Source organism: Elephas maximus, chromosome 4 (genome assembly GCF_024166365.1).
Source record: "Elephas maximus indicus isolate mEleMax1 chromosome 4, mEleMax1 primary haplotype, whole genome shotgun sequence".
NCBI classification, from domain to species: Eukaryota; Metazoa; Chordata; class Mammalia; order Proboscidea; family Elephantidae; genus Elephas; species Elephas maximus.
Window position 1 is genome coordinate 92,294,356 of NC_064822.1, and position 25,329 is coordinate 92,319,684.

Here is a 25,329-nt window from a genome sequence, read left to right on the forward strand (position 1 = left end):
CAGGGGTCCCACCGGTGGGGTGTCACGGGCCTGGGGTGTGGTTTCCCAGTTGAATGTGGCTTCACAGCCTTTCAAGAAGAAGCAAAGATGACGCACGGAGCCAGGTGTTCCAGAGAAGGGAGGGGGAGGTGGTAGGAGTCACAGAAAAAACCAAAAGAGACGGAAAGAATCAGTACCAGCTCAGCGGCCTCGCTAGTGTGGGCAGGATGAATCCAGGCAGCCAGAGGCCAAAGCAGTTGCCTCCCAGCCAAGAGACTGTGGCTGATGGGAAGTAGAGGAGGCCAAAGGGTGGGGGTGGCTAGGAAAGTATACATCGCTTGCTTCGCGGGTCTTTCTCCTGCTGGGAACTTGGAGAAGCTGCTTTCCCATACTCCCTTTTCTCTGATCTCCAACGTGGGTGGAGCCAGGAAGCTCGGAGGTAGAGTAGCAGAGTGAGAATGGAGGGTGGGAAAGCGTGTATTACTGGTTACGGTGTGCGTTGTCTCCTGCTGGGAGTTCTGCCAAGCTGCTTTGCTGTGCTCCCTTTCTGCCAATCCCCAGCTGGGGTCAAAGATGGCAGATCCGTGCTGTGTTAGATGATGGGGCCCTCCGGACATATTTTCATCCTGTCGGTTTCTTATTCCATTTAGTGCTTGGCTGAATTCTCTCTCTCTTCATTTGGCACTTCAGGTCCCAGGAATGACGTTTGTCTGTGTTTTATTTAGTTTTTCAGGTCTTTGCTGTGGTGGGACAGCGTGGTGCTTCTGTCTCTGGTGCCATGTTGGACAGAAGGTCTTTTTGTAATTTTTTTAATGATAGAATTACACTATTAACTTCTGACATTTACATTTTTTCTTTTTTTTATTCAACATAACATTTCTCAGATGCAGGCATGTTGTTTGGCTTAGTTTCAGTTCATTAATTTTCACTTCTGGGTTGTATTCTAATCATGAATATGTATAATTAGCTTATCACTTTTTTTCTAATGAAAATTTAGGCAATGCTGTTATAAGCAATATGGTATATGTCACAATTTACATATGTGCAAAAAATTCTCAGGGTTTTTTACCTGAGTTTAATTACTACATTTTGCCAAAAGATTTACGAAGTATTTATGTTGACTTACAGTAAAACCAGAAGCGCAATAAATTTTCTGTTCCTCCACTTCATTGCCAACACTGGATATTGTAAGACTTAATTTTGCCCAAAAAAAAAAAAAAATAGGGGGCTTAAAATAATACTTCAGTTTGGTTTTAATTTGAAAATATCTTATTACTAATAAGTTTATTTTTTAATATGTTTATGGACTTCACATTTCTTCTTTATAACATTTTCTTTGGTTTTGTTGGGGTTTTGGCTTCCCTTATTGATTTATGTATTTAATTTTATATGGTGAATATTAATTTTTTGAAAGTTGTATTTGTTGTAAATTCTGACTCCCAGACCAGGGCTTATATTTTTCCATTTTATGATGTGTTTTTGCAGAATGGACTTGCTTAATTTTCATGTACTCGAAATTATCTTTTCCTTTATGCTGTGTGTTTTTCGTGTTATTTAATGAGCACTTTCTTTCCTTGAATTTATGAATATGAATATAGTTTCCTATGTGAAGTTCTAAACATTTCCTGGTTTTCTATTTTATATTCAGGTTGTTAAAGCACCTAAAATTGAGTTAATATAGTGTTCTATTTTTTTTAATCTTTTTTCTATGTGGATAACCAATTTTTAACTGTCACTTATTGAAAAGATAATTATTTGGCCACTGATCTATAATAACACATGTAGCATACAAGAACTGTTTATGCATATGTGGTTTTTCTAGGCAAAACACTCTTATATTACAGTGCACCAGAGCTGTCATAACTCTTATATTGCATATCGGGGAAATCAGCTCACTTACTTTTCTAAACTTTAATTTGCATAGCTCTCTTGCTCCTTTATAGTTGTAAACAACTTTTTACAAACAACTTAATTTTTCCAGTCTTTAGTTGAAGTTAAATGTAGAAAAGTATATAAAACATAAATGTGTATCTCAACAGATTATCACAAAATGAACATTTCTAAAACCGTATCTGAGGTCAAGGAATACACTATTTCTAGTACCTCCCAAGCTTCTCCTGCCATTATATCTCCATTTACTGTTGTTGTTGTTGTCGTTTGGTGTTGCCCAGTGGACAATAGAAGGAAGCACTGCCCAGTCCTGCACCATCCTCATAATCATCGCTAAGTTTCAGCGAGCGCATTGTTGCAGCCACTGTGTCAATCCATCTCGTTGAGGGTCTCCCTCTTTTTCATTGACCCTCTACTTTACCAAGCGTGATGTCCTTCTTCAGGGACTGGTTCCTCCTGATAAAATGTCCAAAGTACGTGAGAAGTCTCAACATCCTCACTTCCCAGGAGCACTCTGGTTGTGCTTTTTCCAAGACAGACTTGTTCGTTCTTCTGGCAATCTGTGGTATATCCAATATTCTTCAACAACACCGTAATTCAAAGGCATCAATTATTTTTTGGTATTCCTTATTCATTGCCCATCTTCGCATGTGTATGAGGCAATTGAAAATGCCATGACTTGGTTCAAGCACACCTTAGACCTCAAAGTGACATCTTTGCTTTAGAGCACTTTAAAGAGGTCTTTTGCAGCAGATTTGCCCAATTCAGTACATCGTTTGATTTCTTAAGTGCTGTTTCCATGGGCGTTGATTGTGTATCCTAGTAAAATGAAATCCTTGACAAATCCAATATTTTCTCTCTTTGTGATGATGTTTATTGGTCCAGTTGTGAAAACTTTTCTTTTCTTTATATTGAGGCATAAATGATACTGAAGGCTTAGTTTTTAATCTTCATCAGTGTTTCAAGTCCTCTTCACTTTCGGCAAGAAAGGGTGTGTCATCTGCATATGATAGGTTGTTAGTGAGTGTTCCTTCAATCCTGATGCTACATTCTTCTGCATATAGTCCAGCTTCTTGAATCATCTGCTTAGTATATAGGTTGAATAAGTTTGGTGACAGGATACAAACCTGACACATGCTTTTCCTGATTTTAAACCACACAGTATCTCCTTATTCTGTTCAAAGGACTACCTCTCGGCCTATGTACAAGTTCTGTATGAATATAATTAAGGGTTCTGGAAATCCCATTCTTCCCAGTGTTATCCATAATTTGTTATGATCCACATCGTCAAATGCATTTGCATAGTCAACAAAACACAGGTCAACATCTTCCTGGTATTCTCTGCTTTCAGCCAGGATCCATCTGACGACAGCAATAATATCCCTCATTCCATGTCCTCTTCTGAATCCTACTTGAATTTCTGGTAGTTTCTTGTTGATGTACTGCTGCAACCATTTTTGAATTACCTTCAGCAACACTTTACTTGCATGTGATATTAATTATATTGTTCAGTAATTTCCACATTCTGTTGGGTCACCTTTCTTTGGAATAGGCACAAATATGGATCTCTTGCAGTCATTTGACCAGGTAGCTATCTTACAAATTTCTTGGTGTAGAGGATTGATCACCTCCAGCACTGTGTCCATTTGTTGAAACATCTGAATAGGTATTCTGTCATTTCCTGGTACCTTGTTTTTCATCAATGCTTTCAGTGCAGCCTGTGCTTCTTCCTTCAATACCGTCAGTTCTTGATCATACACTACCTCCTGAAATGTTTGAGCATTGATCATTCCTTTTTGGTACAGTGACTCTGTGTATTCTTTCCATCTTCTTTTGGCACTTCCTGAGTCGTTCAATAATTTGCCCATAGCATCTTTCTGTATTGGAACTTGAGGCTTGAATTTTTTCTTCGGTTCTTTCAGTTTGAGAAATGCTGAGTGTGTTCTTCCCTTTTTGTTTTTCTAACTTCAGATTTTTGCACATTTAGTTATAATACTTTGTCTTCTTGACCTGCCTTTTGAAATCTTTTTAACTCTTTTACTTCATCATAAGCTTTACCTAGTCTACATTCAAGAGCAAGTTTCAGAGTCTCATCTAACCCCTATTTTATCTTTTCTTTCTTTCCTGTCTTTTTCTTTCTTCATGTATGATGCCTTTGATGTTACCCAACAACTCATCTGGTCTTCAGTTATTAGTGTTCAATACATCAAATCTATTCTTGAGATGGTCTCTAAATTCAGGTGGAATATACTCAAAGTTGTGCTTTGATTCTCGTGGACTAGTTTTAATATTCTTCAGCTTCAACTTGAACTTGCATATGAGCAACTGATGGTCTGTTCTCTAGTTGGCCCCTGCCCTTGTTGTGACTGATGATATAGAGCTTCTCTACCATCTCTGTCTTAGTTATCCAGTGCTGCTATAACAGAAATACCACAAGTGGATGACCTTAACAAACAGAAATTTATTCTCTCACGATTTAGGAGGCTAGAAGTCCAAATTCCTTGCACCAGCTCTGGGGGAAGACTTTCTCTTTCTGTCAGCTCTAGGGGAAGGTTCTTCTCATTGATCTTCCCCTAGATCTAGGGGTTTCTCAGCACAGGAACTCCATATCACAAAGGATGTGTTCCGCTCCTTGCTCTTCTTGTTTAGTGATAATGAGATGTCTCTCCTGTCAGGTCACTTCTTTCTTTTATATTTCAAAAGAGTTTGACTCAAGATACAACCTAATCCTGTAGGTTGAGTTCTGCCTCATTAACATAACTGCCTTTAATCCTCCCTCGTTGACATCATAGATGTTAGGATTTACAACACACAGGATAATCACATCAGATGACAAAATGGTGAACAATCACACAATACTGGGAATCATGGCCTAGCTACATTGACATATATTTGTGGGGGACACATTTCAATCGATAACAGTCTCTTTTCACAGATGTAGTCGATTTGATTCCTATGTATTCCATTCAGTGAGGCTCACATGGATAGTTAATGTGTATATTGTTGAAATGAAAAAAGGTATTTCCAATGACTAGATCATTGGTCTTGCAAAATTCTATCGTGCAATCTCTGGTGTTGTTTTTATCACCAAGGTCAAATTTTCCAACTACTGATCCTTTGTCTTTGTTTCCAACTTCACAATCCAATCACCGGTAATTATCAATGCATCTTGATTCCATGTGTGATAGATTTCAGACTGCGGAAGTTGGTTAAAGTCCTCAGTTTCTTTATCTTTGGCATTAGTGGTTGGTATGTCAATTTGAACAATAGTCATATTAACTAGACTTCCTTGTAGGAGTGTGGACATTATCCTATTACTGACAGTGTTGTACTTCAGGATGTTCTTTTTGAAAATGAATGGGATACTGTTCCTCTTCAATTTGTCATTCCTGGCATCATAGACTATATGATTGTCTGATTCAAAATGGCCAATACCAGTTTGTTTCAACTCTCTAATGCCCAGGATGCCTACTTTCAAGCATTCCATTTAATTTTTGACAACTTCCAGTTTTCCTAATTTCACACTTCATACAGTTTATGTTATTAATGAATGTTTACAGCTGTTTCTTCTCATTTCAAATTGTGCCATATCAGCAAATGAAGGTCCCAAAACCTTTACTCCATACATCATTTATGTCAACCCTACTTTGAGAAGGCAGCTCTTCCCCAGTCTCATTTTGATGCCTTCCAACCTGAGGAGCTCATCTTCCAGTAGTATATCAGACAATGTTCTGTTGCTTTCCACAGGGTTTTCATTGGCCAGTTATTTTAGAAGTAGATCATTTTGTCCTTCTTCCTAATCTGTCTTAGTCTGGAACCTGTCCACCATGGGTGACATTGCTGGTGTTTGAAATACCAGTGGCATAGCTTCCAGCATCACAGCAACATGCAAGCCACCACAGTATAACAAAGTGACAGGCAAGTGGTGGCTCCATTTTCTAGAAACCTAATATCTAAGCCTATAGTTTAGTTTTACTAGATGTTGAACTTTATATGAACAAAATCATACAGGACACATTCATTTGTATATAGTTTTTTCCTGTCAAAATTTGTTTACAGGTTTCATCTCTGTTGCTGCAAGTCACTGTCATTCATTTCCATTGCTATGTACAATTCCATTGTAAGAATAACCATAACTCAGTATATATTCTAGTGTTGGTGGACATGTATGTATATATTCTCTAGGCAGTTCTAAGAATGTGTATGTATATTATTTTAGACTTTCTACCTACATTTCATATGTAATCTTATACACACAGTGAGAGAAAGAAAAAGAGAGACACAGAGAATCTATAGCAAACCCTATGCTTAAAGGTGAAAATTTTACAAATTTCCTTTAAAGAGTAGAGAGAAATCAAGAATGTCTTCCATATCACGACTTAGATTCAACATTATCCTAGAGGCCAAGGCTAGTATATCAAAGCAAGGAAAATAACAAAAGACGTAAGATTTGGAAAAGATTTTATCTTAATAATTTTATTTCCTGAAACACCTTCATGAAAGGGAGTTGAAAGACTGATCTCTCAATCTCTGGAAAAAATTGAATAATTCCTGTATTGATTTTCAGCAACATTTGTATAGAGAAACTGTCATAAGTTCAAAGATTTCAACAGTAGGTTATGAATGGGGAAAAAAATATCTGTATGTTAAAATAGTTTCAATGGTTCTGTGTGTGTGTTTACCTCTATCGTGAATTCTTATACAATCGCACATTAAAAACTTATTACGTTTCATTTATGGTTTTTGCATTCTTTCATTTCTTTTTTATTTGAAAATGAGTCCGCTATTTGAACTGTATAGGTTGAAAGTGTTTGAAAGGGACTGAGCTGACAGTTCTTGTTCTTACATTGTTTTGTTATTTTTCTATAAACCTGTCAGGGACAAAATGAAATTTCTGCTTTCAATATGCTCAATTCAACTGTCAGCAGGGAAGTACAAGAAGACTTGGAATCTTTTCACTCTTTAAAAGGAAAAAGAGAGTTAAGGGAGTGAATTTAGATCATGTGTACACTTTTACAAACTGAATTCTTTGAGTAGGTAATTAATTACATAATTCTTTTCAGTAATTATGTGACAGAGACTGGACTTTGTTAGCAGCATTCACAGAGGTCTACAAGGGCTCACACCTAGTGGAGGAGTAGCATTTAAATAAATCCATCATTTATAAGGAGATTTCTGTTATAACAGTTTTGTAAGAAGGACATAACTTTGCGGGTAATGTAGTGTGAATCTGATAATCATTCACAGAAGGTTTCTAATATTTGAAAAATAAGAAATCAAACCAAAATTTGCCTTTCATAGTTTTATTTTCACAGAATGATTGAACCACTCAGTCTTTTTTTCTCCTGTAAAATCACTTTATTCTACAGTCTTGACCTTTCCTGTGTGAATTAATTTTTTTAACTCATTTTACTCAATATTTCAATATTCAGACTGTTGTTCACATTAAGAATGCAGCAATAAACATATTTATTTAATGTATTTGCTTTCTCACCCAAGTATATTAATAGAAAAAATTCCTAGGAGTGCAATCCAAAAACCAAACCCATTGCCATCGAGCTGGTTCTGACTCATAGGTCAAAATCTATGTACCCTTTCAATTTTGATATTGTAACTCAACAGATCATATTCCAATCCCCTCTAATTTGAGATGGCAGTAGCCTCTAGAGCTGAGCATAAAGTTTGTACTGAGTCCTTTCTTTCCACAGAATTCTTTTTTTTTTTTTTCTGCTTTCTTTCCCTCATTTAGCTTCCTCTCTGCTCTTTGGGGTCACCATTTGTATGTCTGGTCAGCCACTCTAATTTTAGTTCTACTAAAATAGAAAATATGTGGTAGCTGGGTGGAACAAATGGTTAAGCACCCAACTACTGGCCAAAAGGTTGGTGGTTTGAATCCACCCAGAGACACTTCAGAAGAAAGCCTGGCGATCTACTTCCAAAGAAAGTCACAGCTTTGAAAACCCTATGGAGCGATTCTACTCTATAACGCATGCGGTTGTCATGAGTCAGAACTGACTTGATGGCAACTAACAACAACAGAGAATATATGGGATGAGAAATGTCCCTTTTCCCATACTGATCCTATTCTCCTTTTTGAAGGTTTATGAGCTATTTTTCTACTTAAATTGTAACATAGGAGAGAGTATGGTTAATTTGATATTCTTAGTTATCCCTGAGTTTTTGTTTAAACAGTCTCTCAGTCCAAAGTTTCACCCACTATTCTACAAAAAAAAAAAAAAAAAAAAAACATTCATACTGTGATGATTGGGGTTGTGTGTCAACTTGGCTGTGCCATGATTCTCAGAGGACTGGCAGAAAAGATGTAGTTTGGCAGTTAAATAATGATGTAATCACCTCCATAATGAGATCTGATATGATGAAATCACTTCCATGATGGGATCTGTTATAAGCAAATCGGTTGAAGGGGCGTTTTCATGGGGGTGTGGCCTGCATCCAATATAGGTGGACTTTCTGGCAAAACAAAATTGCCTTTTGCTCACTCTGGATTCTGCAGCTGGCACCTGTTCATCTGACCTCCAGTTCTTGGGACTTGAGCTAGCAGCTTACCTGTCAAACTTGGGATTCCTCATCCTCCAAAACCTGTTAGCCAGTGGCCTACTGTCTGACTGACCAATTGGGGTCACCATCCCCTTCAGCTACATGAGTCAGGAGAAGCCTCCAGCCTGATCCATGGACTTGGGACTTCCCAGACTCTACAACTGCATGAGCCATTTCCTTGATATAAATCCCCATCTATACATATCTATATGCTTAACTGGTTTTCCTTGTTTAGAGAATCCAGCCTAAGACATTTGGTACTAAGAGTGGTTATAGAAAAACAAAATTATAAGGATGCATTTTCTAAATTGGTTCTCAAGGCTGGTTGGTCTTAAAGATGTTGATGACTCTGCTAACAGTAGTAAAGAGGGTACTGGTAATCTATGGCATGAGGTGGTGCAAAAATGTCACCACCAATAGATCAGTTGTTGGTGAGAGGTGAGGCTCTGAGTGATCATGTTTGATACCTTTCTATGATTTTGTCACAATGAGAAGTATAAAGAAGCTGGTCACTTGATCCTACTTTCATTAGAAAAGTGGTGAAAGAAATAGATGAGCTCAGGGCTTCAGAGTCAAAGCACAAGTGCCACATAAACAACCTCAAAGTTCACACTTGTGGCTTGAAAGAAAGCCTTATTTCTTGTAGTAACAGAGCTGATATTGCCAAAAACCAAACCCAGATTCTTATCATAACACTCACTGAATTACAATGTCAATTGAATTCTCAACATTGAATGGTGTCTGAAGTTAAATTGAGGGCATTGATTGGGAAGAAATTGGATCCTGAAACATGAGATGAGGAAATATGGGCAGATAATCAAGGTGCTGGGGACACTGAGCCCCTGAAATTCACTGAATCACTCCTGCCAACAGAACCAGGCCTCTCACTCTCATCTGAAGAGATTACTACATCTTTGTCTGCTAAACTGCCCTCTCCAGAAAAACCATTAGTCCCAAACCCCAATCTGATGAGATTAACCTGTGTCTGAGGACGCTTTATCTGAATCAGTCCCTGGGGAGCTGTCTGAGACATTGCCTGGGGTAGATGCCTTACAAGACATTGCTGAATGTTCTCAGAACATGCCCACCCTCCACTTTTGCTTCTAGACCTATAACCAAAAGGTGAAGTACAAAGTACAAAGTGTGACCCAGGAGGAGGTATGCTACACTTCAAAAGAATTGTTCCCTTGAGGAAGGACTCCACTATACTGCCAAAAATTGTTTGACTTTTCTAATATGTACAAAACAAGTGGAATGGCTGTTAAGAGTGTAGGATAATGATGCAAGGAACATAAAGATGGATCAGTCTGAGTTTATTGATATGGGTCCACAAAGCACAGATTCTTCATTCAATGTTTCAGTTCAAGGAGGTAGGGAAGGATCTAATAGTTTATTTGATTGGGTTGCTGAAGCATGAACTATGCAGTGGCCTACACTAAATCAAGTTGAAGTAACAGACTTGCCTTAGTATACTGTAGAAGAAGGTATCCAAAGGCTTAGGGAAATTGGCATGTTAGAGTGGATTTATTAGGTTAAACCTACAGACCCAAACATAGAGTGCCCAGAGGACACAGCTTTTACCACAGTGGCAAGGGAACAAATTTGTGAAGGGAGCCCCAGCATCCTTGAAAACTGCTGTGATTGCTATTTTATGTAAGTCAGATTTGACAGCAGGAACTGCCCTAACTGAATTAAGACACCAAACTGTGATGGGGCTGATTGGACCCCTTGGTAGTAGGGACCAAGTGGTAGCACTCAATCAACAAAGATAAAGTTGACGTGGTTACCGTAATGGACAGTGGAATCAAAGCAGTAGTCAGAATAATTCTGACTCATGTGGACTTATGGCATTGGCTACTTAGTCCTGGTGTCCCTAGGAATGAAATAGATAGAAAACCTACTATTTATTTGATCTGTACAAAGAGAAGAATTCTATGTCAAGTGAACAGCAGTCTAACTCGAATCACCAGAACAGAGAGTCATAGTCCCTTGATCAAATCCCAAAGTTGAGCCAGTTTCACCATCCACAACCCCTTGAATGAAGCGGAGCTCAGGTACCCTTAAGGGAGGACTCCACTACCCTGCCAAAAATTTATGTTGTTAATCTTTCTCCCAGCTTTCCCCAAAGGGATCTACAGCCTTTTATGAGAGTGACTGTTTACTGGGGAAAAGGAAATAATCATATATTTTGGGGATTACAGGATACCGATTCAGAGCTGACACTAATTCCAGGAGACCCAAAATGTCACTGTGGCCCACCAGTCAGAGTGGGGGTGTATGGAAGTCAGGTTGTAATGAAGTATTGGCTCAGGTTTGGCTCACAGTGGGTCCAGTGAGTCCCCAAACCCATCCTGTAGTGATATTCCCAGTTCCAGAATAAATAATTGGAATAGATATGCTAAGCAACTGGAAGAACCCCCACATTGGATCCCTGACAAGTGGAGTAAGGGCTGTTATGGTAGGAAAAACCAAGTGAAAGCCATTAGAACTACCCCTACCCAGGGAAATAGTAAACGAAAAGCAATACAGCATTCCTGGAGGGATTCAAGAGATTTCTGCCACCATCAATGACTTGAAGGATGTGTGGGTCATTATTCCCATCACATCCTCATTCACCTCACCTATGTGGCCTGTGCAAAAAACAGATGAATCTTGGAGAATGACAGTGGATTATCGAAAACTTAAGCAGATAGTGACTCCAATTGTAGCTGCTGTTTCAGACTCAGTTTCATTGCTTGAACAAATTAACACATCTCCTGGTACCTGGTATGCAGTTATTGACTTGGTTAATGCCTTTTTATCCACACTTGTTTTGAAGCATCATCAGAAGTAGTTTGCCTTCAGCTGGCAAGGCCAGCAATACACCTTCAGATGACTACCTCAGAAGTATATCAACTCTCAAGCCCTATGTCCTAATTTGCTCCACAGGGACCTTGATCCCTTTTTCCTCCCACAAGATGTCACACTGATCCGTTACATTGATGACAGTATGCTGATTGGACCTAGTAAGGAAGAAGTGTCAATGGCTCTGGACTTATTGGTAAAATATTTGCATGCTAAAAAAAAAAAAAAAAAAAATAGAGGGTGGGAAATTAGTCCCACAAAAATTCAGACACCTTCCATGTCAGTGAAATTTCTAGGGGTGTAGTGGTGTGGGGCATGTAGAGATATTCCTTCTCAAATGATGGAAAGTTATCTGGCCCCTCCCACAACTAAAATTCAGGCACAAGGACTGGTGGACTTCTTTGGATTCTGAAGGCAACATATCCTTCATTTGGGTGTGCTACTCCAGCCTACTCATCAGGTGACTCAAAAAGCTGCTAGTTTTGAGTGGGGTCTAGAATAAGAGAAGGCTCTACAACAGATTCAGGCTGCCGTGCAAGCCGCTCTGCCATTTGGGGTGTATGATTTGGCTGATCTAATGGTGCTTGAAGTGTCAATGGCAGATAGAGATGCTATTTGGAGTCTTTGTCAGGCCCCTATTGGTGAATCACAGTGCAGACTCAGGATTTTGTGGCAAAGCCCTACCAGCTTCTTCAGATAACTGCTCTCCTTGTGAGAAACAGCTTTTGGCTTGTTGCTGGGCCTTAGTAGAGACTGAAATCTTAATCATGGGCCACCAAGTCACTGTGCAGCCTGAGCTGCCCATCATGAACTGAATGTTGTTGTCTGACCCAAAAAGTCACAAAATTGGACATGCACAACAGCACTCTATCATAAAATGGAAATGGTATATACAAGATTGGGCCCAAGCAGGACCTGAAGGCACAAGTAAGTTGCATGAGGAAGTGGCCTAAATGCTCATGGTCTCCACTCCTGTCACATTATCTGCCCTCTCCAAGTCTGCACCTTTGGCCTCATGGGGATTTCCTTATGATTGTCTGAGGAAGAGAAAGCTCATGCCTGGTTTACAGATGGTTCTGTGTAATATGCAGGCACTACAACCCCTTTCTGGAACCTCTGAATGACAGTGATGAAGGGAAAGCCCCCAGTGGGTAGAGCTTGGAACAGTGCACCTGGTTTTCCATGTCTGCTGGAAGGAGAAATGGCCAGATGTGTGATTTTATGCTGATTCATGAGCTGTGGCCAAAGGTTTGGCTGGATGGTCAGGGACTTGGAAAGAACATGATTGGAAAATTGTAACATAGAGGTATGAGGAAGAGGTATGTGGCTAGAACTCACTGAATGGGCCAAAGAAGTGAAGATATTTTTGTCTCATGTGTATGCTCACCAAAGGGTGGCCTCAGCAGAAAAGGATTTTAACAATCAAGTGGATAGGATGATGTGTCCTTTGGAAATCAGTCATCCTCTTTCAGCAGCCACTCCTGTCATTGCCCAATGGGCTCCTGAACAAAGTGGCCATGGTGGCAGGGATGAGGGTTATGCATGGGCTCAGCAATATAGACTTCCACTTACAAAGGCTGACTTGGCTACAGCCACTGCTGAGTGCCCAGTCTGCCAGCAGCAGAGACCAACACTGAGTTCCCAATATGGCACCATTCCTCAAGGTGATCAGCCAGCAACCTGTTGGCAGGTTGATTACATTGGATCACTTCCATCATGGAAAAGGCAATATTTTGTTCGTAGGAATTAGACATGGTGGATACGAGTTTGTCTTTCCTTCACTCAATGCTTCTGCCAAAACTGTGACCTGTAGACTTACAGACTGCCTTATCCACTATCATGGTATGCCACACAGCTTTGCCCTGAATCAAAGGACTCATTTCACAGCAAATGAAGCACGGCAAAAGGCCCGTGCTTACGGAATTCACTGGTCTTACCATGTTACCCATCATCCTGAAGTGGCTGACTTGGTAGAACAATGGAATAGCCATCTAAAGACAGAATTATGGTACAAGCAAGGTGCCCCAGAGTTAGGGCAATGTTATCCAGGAAGCTGTATATGCTCTAAACCAGTGTCCAATATATGGTGCTATTTCTCCCATAGACGGGATTCATGGATTCAGGAATTAAGGGGTGGAAGTGGGAGTGGCACCACTCACTATTACCCCTAGTGACCCACTTGCAAGATTTTTGCTGCTTGTCCCCATCACTCTATGCTCTGCAGGTCTAGCAGTTTTAGTTCCACAGGGAGGAATTCTCCCACCAGGAGACATCACTGATTCCATTGAACTGGAAGTTAAGAATACCACTTGGTCACTCATGCCTCTGAATCAACAGGATCCTCATGCCTCTGAATCAACAGGCAAATAAAGGAGTTACTCTATTGACTGGTGTGATTAGTCCTGATTACCAAGAGGAAATCTGATTGACATTACATAATGGAGGTAAAGAAGAGTATGCCTGGAATACAGGAGATCCCTTAGGATATCAGAACTCTGGTGGCATAGTGGTTAATGTTCAGTTGCTAACAAAAGCTCAGCCGTTCGAATCCACCAGCTGCTCCTTGGAAACCCTATAGGCAGTTCTACCGTGTCCTATAGGGTCACTATCATTTGGAATCTACCTGAAGGCAATGGGTTTTGGTCTCTTAGGACATCTAGTAGTGCTACCATCCCCCATGATTAAAGCCAATGGAAACTGCAACAACCCAATTCCGACATGACTACTAATGGCTCAAATCCTTTAGTAATGAAGGTTTGGGTCACCCCACCAGGAAAAGAACTACAACCAGCTGAGGTGTTGCTGAGGATAAAGGGAATACGGAATGTGTGGTAGAAGAAGGTAGTTCTAAATACCAGCTATGACCACGTGATCAGTTGCAGAAATGAGGACTGTAATTGTTAGGAGTATTTCTTCTCTGTATGTGTGCATCAAATATTTTTGTTTTCTTCACTTATAAAATATAAGATGTAAACAGGGCTAGTGCATTTTTAGTTGTACACGTGTTAGTTGTATCATGTTAGGCACAAATATGACTTTATAATTGTCTTTAGAGATGTGTACTTCTGCCAAGTTGACAAGGTGTGGACTGTGATGGTTAAGACCATGATTCTCAGCGGTTTGGCAGTTATATAATTTGGCAGCTACGTAAAGATGTAATCACCTCCATAATGTGATTTGATATAATGCAATCTCCTGTAGGATGGGATCTGTTATGGGCAGCCAATTGGTTGAAGGGGAGTTTCTGTGCATATATGGCCTGCACCCAATATAGGTGGGCTTTCTGGCTAAGCTCATTGGCTTTTGCTTGCACTGGATCCTGCAGCTGACTCCTGTTCATCTGACCTCCAGTTCTCGGGACTTAAGCTAGCAGCTTACCTGCAGATCTTGATTTCACCAGCCCTTCAGCTACGTGAGTCAGGAGAAGCTTCCAGCCTGACCCAAGGACTTGGGACTTTCCAGCCTCTACAGCTTCATAAGCCATTTCATTGATGTACATATATATATACACATTTATGGAAACCCTGATGGAGTAGTAGTTAAGAACTACAGCTGCTAACCAAAAGGATGGCATTACAAATCCACCAGGTGCTCCTTGGAAACCCTACGGGGCGGCTCTACTCTGTCCTATAGGGTCGCTATGAGTCAGAATCAACTCCACGGCAATGGGATGTATATATTTTTTTTTTTATATATATATATATATATATATATATATATATATATATATATATATATATATATATATATATGCACTTTGCCGTAAGACACATACATACAAGATGAGATACATTTTCTCAGATCTATCTTCTTTCTCCTGCCTCATCATCAAGTCTGAATTATTCATTCTAGAGTATCATCTGTTGTGGTTAGGTGCCGTCCAGTCGGTCCTGATTCATAGCAACCCTATGCACAACAGAACGAAATGCTGCCCGGTCCTGAGCCATCCTTACAATTATTGTTATGCTTGAGCTCATTCTGCAGCCACTGTGTCAGTCCACCTCACTGAGGGCCTTCCTCTTTTCCACTGACCCTGTACTCTGCCAAGCATGATGTCCTTCTCCAGGGACTGATCCCTACTGACAACATGTCCAAAGTATGTAAGATGCAGTCTCGCCATCCTTGCTTCTAAGGAGCATTCTGGTTGCACTTCTTCTAAGACAGATTTGTTTGTTCTTTTGGCAGTCCAAGGTATATTCAATATTCTTCGCCAACACCACAATTCAAAGGCATCAGTTCTTCGGTCTTCCTTATTCATTGTCCAGATTTCACATGCATATGATGTGATTGAAAATACCATATAAGTCTGTGATCAGATATCTTCTATTCTAATTTTATAAATGATTTTGGATTCACTAAAGGGCTGCTGTGAGTGGGAACCGACTCAATGGCACTCAACAATATCAACAATGAGTAGAAATGCCTGGACAGTACAAAGATTTGGTGTTATCTTCTTGGCTATGATTTAAAGCTGTCATTAGAGACAGACACAAGAAACCATGTACTAAGACTTAGCAAAATTGATCTAAAATACAGTTTTGATTATTTTATTAATATTATTTTTACAGTAGCCAAATTTGATACTAGAAACGAATTCTTTCTTAAGGGATTGATATGCTTTCTTTAATACAATAAGAAAACTTGGTTTCCAAAAACCTTAAAGCTGGTTTGTGATCAAAACTGAAGCAGCTTTTGGAGGCGGGGCCAAGATGGTGGACTAGGTGGATGCTACCGCGGATCCCTCTTGCAACAAAGACTCGGAAAAACAAGTGAATCGATCACATACATAAAAATCTACGAACTCTGAACAACAAACACAGACTTAGAGACGGAGAACGAACAAATACGGGCAGACAGCGATCGTTTTCAGAACCAGGAGCCAGCATACCAGGCAGGTGACCTTCGGAGCCTGATCTGGAGCAGAGCCCAGGGGGGTAGACGGCACAGACAAGGGGCCCAGCCCTACCCCCCGAACTCATCCCGGGAGAGAGCCTAGCTGGTTGGCGCAGGCGGCGTAGTGGCGCAGCCGGTGGGAGAAGCACCCGGGAGGCAGTGACTGATCTTGGAGCGGGGAGAACAGCATCCCAGCCGGGGAGCTGTCCCGCTGGGAGTTTGGCGGGAAGCAGGCGTGGCACGAGCGTGGGAATCAGCTATATTTCCCTAAAGCGACCCCGGGGATGGGCCCAGCCATTCGTGTGGGTGACGCCCACCCAGTTCGCGCGAGCGGTGCGGTGCACTGGAGGGACAAGTCCCCGGGAGGCAGTGACTGGTCTCGGAGCGGGAAGAGCAGCGTCCCAGCCGGGGAGCCGTCCCGCCGGGATTTTGGTGGATGCGGGCGGAGCGTGAGCACGGGAATCAGCTCTATATTCTGAGGTGCTACACTCCTAGCTCTCTGATCCCTCCCCCACCCTCCCCAGGCGGCTCCATTAACATCCGAATACCCTGAGCCAGAGGGAGAATTCAGATAGGGATCTGACTGCATTTTTTTTAGCTGATTACCTGGAAAAACTAGTTTCCCAGTGATGGCTCGGAGACAGCAGTCCATATCAAACCACATAAAGAAACAGACCATGACAGCTTCTCCAACCCCCCAAACAAAAGAATCAAAATCTTTTCCAAATAAAGATACAATCCTGGAATTATCAGATACAGAATATAAAAAACTAATTTACAGAATGCTTCAAGACATCACAAATGAAATTAGGCTAACTACAGAAAAAGCCAAGGAACACACAGATAAAGCAGTTGAAGAACTCAAAAAGATTATTCAAGAACATAGTAGAAAAATTAATAAGTTGCAAGAATCCATAGAGGGACAGCATGTAGAAATCCAAAAGATTAACAATAAAATTACAGAATTAGGCAACGCAATAGGAAGTCAGAGGAGCAGACTCGAGCAATTAGAATGCAGACTGGGACATCTGGAGGACCAGGGAATCAACACCAACATAGCTGAAAAAAAATCAGATAAAAGAATTTAAAAAAATGAAGAAACCCTAAGAATCATGTGGGATTCTATCAAGAAGGATAACCTGCGGGTGATTGGAGTCCCAGAACAGGGAGGGGGGACAGAAAACACAGAGAAAATAGTTGAAGAGCTCCTGACACAAAACTTCCCTGACATCATGAAAGACGAAAGGATATCTATCCAAGATGCTCATCGAACCCCATTTAAGATTGATCCAAAAAGAAAAACACCAAGACATATTATCATCAAACTTGCCAAAAACAAAGACACACAAAAAATTTTAAAAGCAGCCAGGGAGAAAAGAAAGGTTTCCTTCAAGGGAGAATCAATAAGAATAAGTTCAGACTACTCAGCAGAAACCATGCAGGCAAGAAGGGAATGGGACGATGTATACAGAGCACTGAAGGAGAAAAACTGCCAACCAAGGATCATATATCCAGCAAAACTCTCTCTGAAATATGAAGGAGAAATTAAGATATTTACAGACAAACACAAGTTTAGAGAATTTGCAAAAACTAAACCAAGACTGCAAGAAATGCTAAAGGAGATTGTTCGGCCTGATGACCAATAATATTAGGTACCAGCACAATACAAGGTCACAAAACAGAACATCCTGATATCAATGCAACTCAAATAGGGAAAGCACAAAAACAAACAAATTAAGATTAATTCTAAAAAATAAATAAATAAAATAATACACATAACAGGGAATCATGGAAACCAATAGATAAATGATCACAATAATCAAAAAGAGGGACTAAATATAGGAGGCATTGAACTGCCAGATGGAGAGTGATACAAGGCGATATAGAACAATACAAGTTAGGTTTTTACTTAGAAAAATAGGGGTAAATAATAAGGTAACCACAAAAAGGAATATCAATTCCATAACTCAAGAAAAAAGCCAAGAAAAACGTAATGACTCAACTAACATAAAGTTAATCATTATGAAAATGAGGATCTCACAATCTACTAAGAAAAACGTCTCAGCACAAAAAAGTATGTGGAAAAATGAAATGGCCAACAACTCACATGAAAAGGCATCAAAATGACAGCACTAAAAACTTATTTATCTATAATTACGCTGAATGTAAATGGACTAAATGCACCAATAAAGAGACAGAGAGTCACAGACTGGATAAAGAAACACGATCCATCTATATGCTGCCTACAAGAGACACACCTTAGACTTAGAGACACAAACAAACTAAATCACAAAGGATGGAAAAAAATATATCAAGCAAATAATAAGCAAAAAAGAAGAGGAGTAGCAATATTAATTTCTGACAAAATAGACTTTAGACTTAAATCCGCCACAAAGGATAAAGAAGGACACTATATAATGATAAAAGGGACAATTGATCAGGAAGACATAACCATATTAAATATTTATGCACCCAATGACAGGGCTGCAAGATACATAAATCAAATTTTAACAGAATTGAAAAGTGAGATAGACACCTCCACATTTATAGTAGGAGACTTCAACACACCACTTTCGGAGAAGGACACGACATCCAGTAAGAAGCTCAACAGAGACACGGAAGACCTACTTACAACAATCAACCAACTTGACCTCATTGACTTATACAGAACTCTCCACCCAACTGCTGCAAAATATACTTTCTTTTCTAGTGCATATGGAACATTCTCTAGAATAGACCACATATTAGGTCATAAAACAAATCTTTGCAGAATCCAAAACATCGAAATATTACAAAGCATCTTCTCAGACCACAAGGCAATGAAACTAGAAATCAATAACAGAAAAACTAGGGAAAAGAAATCAAATACTTGGAAACTGAACAATACCCTCCTGAAAAAAGACTGGGTTATAGAAGACATCAAGGAGGGAACAAGGAAATTCTTAGAAAGCAACGAGAATGAAAATACTTCCTATCAAAACCTCTGGGACACAGCAAAAGCAGTGCTCAGAGGCCAATTTATATCGATAAATGCACACATACAAAAAGAAGAAAGAGCCAAAATCAGAGAACTGTCCCGACAACTTGAACAAATAGAAAGTGAGCAACAAAAGAACACATCAGGCACCAGAAGAAAACAAATAATAAAAATTAGAGCTGAACTAAATGAATTAAGAGAACAGAAAAACAATTGAAAGAATTAACAAAGCCAAAAGCTGGTTCTTTGAAAAAATTAACAAAATTGATAAACCATTGGCTAGACTGACTAAAGAAAAACAGGAAAGGAAACAAAGAACCCAAATAAGAAACGAGAAGGACCACATCACAACAGAGCCAACTGAAATTAAAAGAATCATATCAGATTATTACAAAAAATTGTACTCTAACAAATTTGAAAACCTAGAAGAAATGGATAAATTCTTGGAAAAATACTACCTACCTAAACTAACACATTCAGAAGTAGAACAACTAAACAGACCCATAACAAAAAAAGAGGTTGAAATGGTAATCAAAAAACTTCCAACAAAAAAAAGTCCTGGCCCAGACGGCTTCACTGCAGAGTTCTACCAAACTTTCAGAGAAGAGTTAACACCACTACTACTGAAGGTATTCCAAAGCATAAAAAATGACGGAATACTACCCAACTCATTCTATGAAGCCACCATCTCCCTGATACCAAAACCAGGTAAAGACATTACAAAAAAAGAAAATTATAGACCTATCTCCCTCATGAACACAGATGCAAAAATCCTCAACAAAATTCTAGCCAATAGAATCCAACAACACATCAAAAAAATAATTCACCCTGATCAAGTGGGATTTATACCAGGTATGCAAGGCTGGTTTAATATCAGAAAAACCATTAATGTAATCCATCACATACATAAAACAAAAGATAAAAACCACATGATCTTATCAATAGATGCAGAAAAGGCATCTGACAAAGTCCAACACCCATTTATGATAAAAACTCTTACCAAAATAGGAATTGAAGGAAAATTCCTCAACATAATAAAGCGCATCTATGCAAAGCCAACAGCCAATATCACTCTAAATGGAGAGAACCTGAAAGCATTTCCCTTGAGAACGGGAACCAGACAAGGATGCCCTTTATCACCGCTCTCATTCAACATTGTGCTAGAAGTCCTAGCCAGGGCAATTAGGCTAGACAAAGAAATAAAGGGTATCCAGATTGGCAAGGAGGAAGTAAAGCTATCACTATTTGCGGATGACATGATCGTGTACATGGAAAACCCTAAGGAATCCTCCAGAAAACTACTGAAACTAATAGAAGAGTTTGGAAGAGTCTCTGGTTATAAAATAAACATACAAAAATCACTTGGATTCCTCTACATCAACAAAAAGAACACCTAAGAGGAAATAACCAAATCAATACCATTCACAGTAGCCCCCAAGAAGATAAAATACTTAGGAATAAATCTTACCAAGGATGTAAAAGACCTATACAAAGAAAACTATAGAACTCTGCTACAAGAAATTCAAAAGGACATACTTAAGTGGAAAAACATACCCTGCTCATGGATAGGAAAACTTAACATAGTAAAAATGTCTATTCTACCAAAAGCCATCTATACGTATAACGCACTTCCAATCCAAATACCAATGCCATATTTTAAGGGGATAGAGAAACAAATCACTAATTTCATATGGAAGCGAAAGAACCCCCAGATAAGTAAAGCATTACTGAAAAAGAAGAAGAAAGTGGGAGGCCTCACTCTACCTGATTTCAGAACCTATTATAGAGCTACAGTAGTCAAAACAGCCTGGTACTGGTACAACAACAGGCACATAGACCAATGGAACAGAATTGAGAACCCAGATATAAATCCATCCATGTATGAGCAGCTGATATTTGACAAAGGCCCAGTGTCAGTCAATTGGGGAAATGAGTCTTTTTAACAAATGGTGCCGGCATAACTGGATATCCATTTGCAAAAAAATGAAACAGGACCCATACCTCACACCATGCACAAAAACTAACTCCAGGTGGATCAAAGACCTAAACATAAAGACTAAAACGATAAAGATCATCGAACAAAAAATAGGGACAACCCTAGGAGCCCTAATACAGGGCATAAACAGAATACAAAACATTACCAAAAATGACGAAGAGAAACCAGATAACTGGGAGCTCCTAAAAATCAAACACCTATGCTCATCTAAAGACTTCACCAAAAGAGTAAAAAGACAACCTACAGACTGGGAAAGAATATTCAGCTATGACATCTCAGACCAGCGCCTGATCTCTAAAATCTACATGATTACGTCAAAACTCAACCACAAAAAGACTAACAACCCAATCAAGAAGTGGGCAAAGGTTATGAACACACATTTCACTAAAGAAGATATTCAGGCAGCCAACAGACACATGAGAAAATGCTCCCGATCATTAGCCATTAGAGAAATGCAAATTAAAACTACAATGAAATTCCATCTCACACCAACTAGACTGGCATTAATCCAAAAAACACAAAATAATAAATGTTGGAGAGGCTGCGGTGAGACTGGAACTCTCATACACTGCTGGTGGGATTGTAAAATGGTACAACCACTTTGGAAATCCATCTGGCGTTATCTTAAACAGTTAGAAATAGAACTACCATACATCCCAGAAATCCCACTCCTCGGAATATACCCTAAAGATACAAGAGCCTTCACACAAACAGATACATGCACACCCATGTTTATTGCAGCTCTGTTTACAATAGCAAAAAGCTGGAAGCAACCAAGGTGTCCGTCAACGGATGAATGGGTAAACAAATTGTGGTATATTCACACAATGGAATACTACGCATCGATAAAGAACAGTGACGAATCTCTGAAACATTTCATAACATGGAGGAACCTGGAAGGCATTATGCTGAGCGAAATTAGTCAGAGGCAAAAGGACAAATATTGTATAAGACCACTATTATAAGATCTTGAGAAATAGAAAAAATGGAGAAGAACACATACTTTTGTGTTACAAAGGGGGGAGGGAGGGAAGGAGGGAGAGGGTTTTTTATTGATCAATCAGTAGATAAGAACTGCTTTGGGTGAAGGGAAAGACAACACTCAATACAAGGAAGGTCATTCTAATTGGACTGGACTAAAAGCAAAGAGGTTTCCGGGATAAAATGAAAGCTTCAAAGGTCAGCGGAGCAGGGGCTGGGGTCTGGGGAACTTGGTTTGAGGGGACTTCTAAGTCAATGGGCAAAACAATTCTACTATGAAAACATTCTGCATCCCACTTTGAAATGTGGCGTCTGGGGTCCTAAATGCCAACACGCGGCCATCTAAGATACATCAATTGGTCTCAACCCACCTGGAGCAAAGGCAAAGGAAGAACACCAAGGTCACACGATAACCAAGAACCCAAGAGACAGAAAGGGCCACATGAACCAGAGACCTACATTATCCTGAGACCAGAAGAACTAGTTGGTGCCCGGCCACAATCAATGTCTGCCCTGTCTGGGAGCACAACAGACAACTCCTGAGGGAGCAGGAGACCAATGGGATACAGACCCCAAATTCTCATAAAAAGACCATACTTAATGGTATGACTGCGACTAGAGGAATCCCGGAGACAATGCTCCCCAGACCTTCTGATGGCACAGGACAGGAACCATCCCTGAAGACAACTCATCAGGCATGAAAAGGACTGGTCTGGGGGGGGGAGAGAGATGCTGATGAAGAGTGAGCTAATTAAATCAGGTGGACACTGGAGAGTGTGTTGGCAACTCTTGACTGGAGGGGGGATGGGAAGATAGAGAAAGAGGGAAGACGGCAAAATTGGCACGAAACAAGAGACTAAAAGGGCTGACTCAATAGGGGGAGAGCAAGTGGGAGAAGGGAGTAAGATGTATGTAAACTTACATGTGACAGACTGATTGGAATGGTAAATGTTCACTTGAAGCTTAATAAAAATTAATTAAAAAAAAAAAAAAACTGAAGCAGCTTTTAATAGCCTACGTTCTCTATTAATTCTGTCTGGGCGTTTCCCTGAAAACCTGAACTAATATTGTCCAGACCATTTTCCAAAAAGGCTTATTATGTAGGATCAAGCTTAAAGGAGTGTTTTTCCAACTGAAGATAGTGACATACTGTTAGGTAATAAAATTAATTTAGTGAATCCAAAATCATTTATAAAATTAGAATAGATATCATAAGGTTTTAAATTTTTGTGTGTATGAATATACAAATATCGATGCATGCACACATATAAAGTCTGTACATATGTGTGTGTGTATGTGTACTGAGTCATGAAGTGAAATATATGTCTGTGAGTCATAGGCAAAAAAGTTTGAATATCACCGATTGAAAATGAGTAATGAATTTTCCCTTTCCATCTGATCAAATGATTTAGTCTGATTAATTGTGATTTGATACAATAACCAGAAAATATTGTGACTATATACAATAACCAAGAGATATTTGCTTGCCTGTTTGTAATATGATTTTAAAAAAGGTCCATATCTCTAGATTCTTTTCACTTGTGAGACTCCCAAGTTGAAACAAAGTAAATTTTCCTTTTATCTTGTTGAATTTTGAGTGTCTTACAAAGGGGCGTAAGTTATTTTAAAAGATACTACTTTTATGTTTTTTTTCTTTTATTTTATATTGCTATGCAAATACAATTGAAACAAACACTGATAATATTTATTAATAAGTGATTTAATAACTTTTTTATTGTGCTTTAGGTGAAAGTTTACAGCTCAAGTTAATTTCTCATTCAAAAATTTATACGCGCATTGTTTTGTGACTTTGGTTGCAATCCCCACAATGTGACTGCATGCTCCGCCTTTCCACCCTTTTTTCTCTGTCCCTGTTTGTCCAGTTGCTGTCCCTTCCTGCCTTCTCATCTTGCTTTTGCACAGGAGTTGCCTGTTTGGTCTCCCGTATTTGATTGAACTAAGAAGCACATTCCTTAGGTTTTTGTTTTGTTTTGTTTTTTTAGGCCTGTCTAATCTTTGTCTAAAAAGTGGGCTTTGGGAGTGGTTTCAGTTATGGGTTAGCAGAGTGTCTGGGGGCCATAGTTTTAGGGGTTCCGCCAGTCTCTGTCGGACCAGTAAGTCTGGACATTTTTGTGAATTTGAATTTTGTTCTACATTTTTCTCCTGCTCTGTCTCAGGCTCTCTGTTGTGATCCCTGTCAAAATGCTCATTGGTGGTAGCTATGCACCATCTGGTTCTTCTGGTCTCAGGCTAGTGGAGTCTTGGGCTCGTTTGATCCTTTAGTCCTTTGGGCTAATGTTTTCCTCGTGTCTTTGATTGTCTTCATTATCTTTTGCCGTAGATGGGATGAGACCAATAGGTGTATCTTCCATGGCCCCTTGCAAACTTTTAAGACTCTAGACACTATCACCAAAGTGGGGCGTGGAACATTTTTTTATGAACTATGTTATGCCAATTGAACTAGATGTCCCCTGAGACTGTGGTCCCTGGCTCCCAGCCTCCAGCCCCGGCTACTCAGTCCCTTATAGTGTTTGAATGTGTCTAGGAAACCTCTATGCTTGTGCTTTGGTCAAGTTGTGCTGAGTTCCTCTATATTGTGTGCTGTCTTTCCCTTCACCAAAGTTGAAACTTTTCTACTACCTAGTTAGTGATTTCCCTTCTCCCTCTTTCCCTACCCTCATAACCATCAAAGAATGCTATTTTCTGTGAAAATCTTTTCTTGAATTCTTATGATAGTGGTCTCATACAATATTTGTCCTTTTGTGACTGACTTATTTCACTCAGCATAGTGCCCTCCAGATTTATTCAGGTTGTGAGATGTTTCACAGATTTATCGTTGGTCTTTATTGTTACATAGTATTCTATTGTGTGTATGTACCATAATTTGCTTATCCATTTATCCGTTGATGGGCATTTAGGCTGTTTCTATTTGCTATTGTGAATAGTGCTGCAATGAACATGGGTGTACATGTATCTATATGAAGAAGAACAGGGCATAAGGATTCAAGAAAGATGCATTAACAACCTGTAATATGCAGGTGACACAACTTTGCTTGCTGAAAGTGAAGATGATTTGAAGCACTTGTTGATGAAGATCAAAGACCGCAGCCTTTAGTATGGATTCTACCTCAGTATAAAGAAAACAAATATCCTCTCAACTGGACCAATAAATAACATCATGATAAATGGAGAAAAGATTGATGTTGTCAAG

General features: G+C 39.6%; 1 pseudogene; it reads left to right on the top strand.

Moving 5' to 3' along the window:
• The first annotated feature begins 206 nt into the window (after positions 1 to 206).
• Positions 207 to 25,329, top strand: part of LOC126076290 (uncharacterized) — a 308,689-nt pseudogene continuing 283,566 nt past the window's right edge.